This window comes from Aegilops tauschii, chromosome 3 (genome assembly GCF_002575655.3).
Source record: "Aegilops tauschii subsp. strangulata cultivar AL8/78 chromosome 3, Aet v6.0, whole genome shotgun sequence".
NCBI lineage: Eukaryota > Viridiplantae > Streptophyta > Magnoliopsida > Poales > Poaceae > Aegilops > Aegilops tauschii.
Window position 1 is genome coordinate 582,426,114 of NC_053037.3, and position 5,515 is coordinate 582,431,628.

The 5,515-nt window shown below is 47.1% G+C and overlaps 1 pseudogene; it reads left to right on the plus strand.

Annotated features, from left to right (window-relative positions):
- Nucleotides 1-3,693: 3,693 nt before the first annotated feature.
- LOC109765764 (chitinase CLP-like) lies at nucleotides 3,694-5,290 on the plus strand (annotated as a pseudogene).
- The last annotated feature ends 225 nt before the right edge of the window (nucleotides 5,291-5,515 follow it).

Below are 5,515 nucleotides of genomic sequence, written 5' to 3' on the forward strand. Positions count from 1 at the left end.
CACAACCCTGGCCCTCGCCTAGGAAGGGTTCCGTGTGGAGGGTCGCACGGGTCCCATGGAGGTCATCTCTAGCATATCTTTTCACCGTGGCCATAATATACTCCTAAAATTCTCCATCACAATTATCGAGGAATTTTTCACTGCCGCCATGTCTCAGTTCCATGAAGATCTAATTTGGAGACATGTACTGGTACTTCGCCAAGGGGGAATCCATCAATTGATCTATCTTCATCAACCTTGTTGCCATCATGCCTATGTGTGAGTAGCCCTTCTTGGACTATGGGTTCATAGCAGTATCTCAATGGCATCTTCTTTCCCTTGTTCTTCAATAGAAAGATCTCATGAGCTGCCCTACATGATTGAGATCAATATGATGTAATTCTTGGTGAGCTTGTTGCAGTGTGATGAATTGTCGCTTTATAAAAAAAAATCATGATTCATTATAAATTACTTTTATTTTTTGTTCTGTGCTTTATATAAGTATATGTTCTTCGATCTATTTGTCTTCCACTAGCCATGTTTAGATGCATGATCTTCAAGAGGGCGTTGTGCATTCTAGGTTTGGTTCAATCGTGCAAGTAAACTACAATAGTGACAGAAACTGGAAATAGCTTGTCTTGTGTTGTTGCCACTAAGAATAAATACATAGTTGTGTACTTGTCTCGGTGAAATATCTGGAGGTAAAGACAATATACGATCAACATTATGTCATCTTTCTTAATGCAGTGCCCTATTTTACTTAATACTTTGAGATGCATGTTGGATAGCGGTCTTGGGGTGGAGCATTAGCTATAGATGCAATTGGATAACAATTTGTAGATATAAGGATGTAATGCCTATATGCAATCATGCCATGAATAATAAGTCATAAAAGTTGTAATTTAATTAATACGCAATTCTAATGTGTTCAAGAAACCTATGATATGCTTTTTGAAGAGATGCCTCTTGTGAAACTATGGATTCTAGTTCATTTATTCCAATTGCTTACATTGATGACTTACTATCATGTTTGCTTACAATCTGATATGTTTCATTTATTACTTGCAATCATCAATTGAAGGAAAGACAAGAAGATTGGCAACCTTGTTGGCCAAGTTATGGACAAGTAGAAGTTTGTTAACTATGTGCAGATACTCATCATTGACCGAATACTCATTGTTTCTACCAGGTCGATAAATGTGGGTTCCCAACTAACAAAAATATGTGCTTGCTGGATTACATCATCCCTTCCACTCGGGAATTCAAAAAATGTTCGTGAAGTTTGGGAAAACAATAAATTCAAAAAAATATTTGAGAAATTGAAACAGCTGAAAATTTTAAAAATGTTCATAAATTCGAAAATTATGTGTGAATTACATAAAGATTCATAAGTTCAAAAAATCTTTGAAAAATTAAAAATATACAAGAATTTAAATCATGAATAAAAAATGTTCACAAATTTTATTGTTTAGTAATTTTTAAATGAAGAAAATTAAAAACATGAAAAAGAAAATGATAAAAAAATGAAATAAAATAGGAAAATCGGCATATAAGAAAGATAAAAAATATGAAACGGAGAACAATTGGAACCTTCTTTAAACCACAAGAAATTCGCAACACCCGATATCCCAAACCACGCCGGCCTACCATGAGTGATTTGTATGCCTAATGATTTCTATAAGTGATATATAGGGTTCGTGGGGTTTTCTCTGTCCTCTTGGAGAACATGAACATGAATGTGAATTTTGTGAAGACACGTGCGAGAACTTCTATTCTTCTTCTTTTTTTTGACATCATGAGATGTTCCTTATATGTCCACGGACGTGTCCGCATATTGTCGGCAGACAATGTCCGCTCACCCCTCATTTGTTTGCCCGATAACCCCTTCCTCCATTTTCAGACCCTCAATTTCATGTAACTACATGCAACATAGATCTAATCATAGGTGGCTCATACAAAAGACTAAAAAGGATATTACATGACTACACTAATCCTACACATTTGAGCAGATGTTGATGACCCCTTACCATAGTTGTCGGCCTTGTGGTCATTAACGGTTGGAGTGAATATCTGGTGTCTCCTCCTCTTTGTCGTTGTCTGTGAAGAGCCGCTTCTGCCTCACGTCGTGGCGGTGGTTCTTGAGCACCTCCTACTCGGACTAGAGCGAGTCGGGGATGGCCCGATTTTCCACCATGAGGCCGGGATCGCTTATGAGCATAGTGAAGGCGGCAGCACCCGCTTTCTCCGCCTCCAACTGCACCTTTGCCGCGAGGTATTCCGCCTCCAACTCTACAGCTTGTGCGAGATGGACCTCGGCCTCCTCCATGTAAAATCCATCGGGCTCAACTTCCATGATTGACACCTCATCCTCCATGTTGGCATCCTTCACCTCCTCCTCCATGCCCACCTCTTCCTCCTTCACTGCTGCCTCATCATCCAAGACTACCTCCTTCACCTGCTCCTCCATGTCAGCCTCCTCCTCCACAATTCGTGTGGTTTGAAGTGCGTCGACGAGCGACGTTCCTCAGTGGCGCACATCTCCCATGCGATCTCCGCCCAACACTCGGGCATGAATATTTTGTAGTAGGTGATCTTCTGCAGGACCATGACAGATGGTGAGGACTGGGAAAAGGAAGCAGACAAGGGAAGTGGTGGCGGCGTGGACAAGAAAATGGGGGAAAGGACGTGGATTTTTGAAGCTCAGGCTTTCGGACACCTCTTATCCATACCCTCCAATGTTGCTTTGAGATCTGTGCTACACAACTAACTCACCACATGTAATTTTCTTTTCTTTTTCTGTTTCTTCAAAACAAAACAACATACGAGCTTCGAACTTTGCAGGACAACAAAACATTCTTACTACAATGTGGGTAAAAACTTTCATATATTTTTGTCCGACATAAATATACACAAAACATACGAACTTCAATCTGAAAGTTTTTTCCCACATTCTAGTTAGAATGTTTTGTTGTCCTGCAAAGTTTCAAGTTCATATGTTGTTTTATTTGAAAGAAGCAAAAAAGACAAAAGTTCTTGCACGAATCTTGATGAAGAAATGGATGGCTAGATAAGGGGGTGTTCCAAAGCCTATGCTTTCTCAAATGTTAACCGGAAATGGGGGCGGCTAGGGTGTCCCTTGTCATCCATCTTAAATAGCCGGATTTGGCCCCTCGGACGGCATGCCAAAGAGGCGACGTGAATGCTTCCTCACTAAACCATTGAGCTCCCCCGCAAACCGCTGAGTTTTCGCATGAGCCTATCGTTCAGTCCGATGTGGCGAACATGTCCGGGCTATATCTACCCCGTGTATGAGCTTAATATGAGAGGGGTCGGATAGCCTAGATGCTTGGTCGGATTTGTGACGTTTTTTATGGAGGCGTTGCCTGGGCTATCGCCCGGACGTTCAGGCAAAAGTAAGGTCAGGTTGTAGATGCTCCAAAGTCGCGCAATTAGTATGCGCGGAGTGATCTGGATCCAGACAGAGTTTATTCTATTCTATAGATTGATCGACCGTTTGACAAACGATAGCCGCGCGCGTCGGTACGTGCCGCACTATCAGCTAGCTAGATCCGCTATGTGCGGAGCAGTAAACTAGAGCAGACTCATCGTTCATGGCTGGCTCCGTCGTGAAGCGGCCATCAACGAGAATCCCGGCACGCTCATCGGATTCGGGTCTACTCTGCTCGCCGTATATAACCAGCAAGCAATGGCACCTCGATGCACCACAGGTCCACAGCACTGGCCAGTCCAAAATGTGGCAACCAAAATACCTCATCCTCGTCGCGGTCTCGCTCTCTGTCCTTGCATGCGCGGTGGTGGGAGACGGTGGCGGCAGGCCACTGGTGACGGCCGTCACCAAGGACGCGGCCACCTCCCTCTACACCATCCCCGTCAAGTCCGGCCGCCCGCTGGTCCTCGACCTCTCCGGCCCCATCGTCTGGTCCACGTGCGCCGATGGCGCCCCCCATGACACGCTCGAGTGCAACAACATCGACTGCATGCGCGCGCACCGCTTCCACCCGCCCGGCTGCCCGCACACCGGCTACGGCATGCCCGACGTCCACAACCCCTTCCGGTGCAAGTGCACGGCGCACCCGCACAACCCCGTCTCCGGCGACACCGCGTCGGGGAACATGACGCGCGTGGCGCTCTCCGCCAACGCCACCGACGGCATGAACCCGTTGGGCCCGGTGTCGTTCACCGCCGTGACGTCCTGCGCGCCGAACACCCTGCTACAGGGGCTGCCGGCGGGGGCCGTGGGCGTGGTGGGGCTCGCGCGCTCCAGCCTCGCGTTCCCAGCGCAGGTCGCGGGCACGCAGGGCGTCGCTAACTCGTTCGCGCTCTGCCATCTTCGGCGGTGGCCCGCTCTTCGTCCTGGGGCAGCCCATCTCGGAGATGCTGGGCGGCAGCACCCCCCTCCGCAAGCACGGGGACTCCCCCGGCTACTACATCAGGGCCAGCAAGGGCATCACCGTGGACGGACTGCGGATACTGCCGGGCGATCACGCACCGCTCACCATCGGCCTCTCCACGACGACCCCCTACACGGAGCTACGCAGCGACGTGTACCGCCTGTTCATCAACGCGTTCGACCAGGCGATGGAGCGCTGGGGTGCTGCCGCTTTGAGGGTCCCCTCCCCGGCCGAGTCGCCGTTCGAGCTGTGCTACAACAATTCGAAGCTGTCGCAGACGCGGTTCGGCTTCTTCGTGCCGAGGATCACCCTGATGCTGGACGGCGGCACGAGCTGGCAGGTGTTCGGCATGAACTCCATTGTGCGGCTGAACCGCGCCACGGCGTGCTTAGCTTTCGTCGAGATGAAGGCGGGGAACAAGGCTGGGTATGGCGGCGGTGCGGCGCCGGCGGTGGTCATCGGAGGGTTCCAGATGGAGAACATGCTGCTGGTGTTCGACGAGGAGAAGCAGACGCTCGGATTCACCACCGGGCGGCACCTCATCACGGGGCTCTCCTGCGGCCACTTCAATTTTACGATGCCCCCCTAGCCGACTGTTGCTTGGTCTAATTAGTGTGGTGTCATTTTGTTGCTTGGATTTCGAATTTCCGTGCGTCTATTTGACTAGTTTTTTCCCCTCATTTCCTGCAAACAACATTAACCCCAGCACCAAAGTAAATTACACACATCCAAGCACGTCGAGATCTGAGAAGTCAGAAGCCCACACAAAATTATTCGGTTGTACTTGGCTATTTGACTATTTCCCATCCTATATAGAAGGGGAACTTTCGCTCTATGGGGACATATACACCCTACATGGAAAAAAAATTAGTAATTCAACAAAAAGTCAAACAATTCTGAAAATATTTTTGAAATAAACTTGACCTTACATTACTTGTGAGAAAATTTTCACAAAAAGAAAATCCCCCTTTGACTTCTTCTAAAAAAAAGACAAAATTTTGGTCAAAATAGTGTGAATTGTGACCTATAATAGCAAATAAATTTTGTCTTTTCTGCTGTGAAGTCAACGTTGGTTTTTTTTTGGAAATTTATATACTAGTGCAAAAGAAAGTCAACTTTATTCT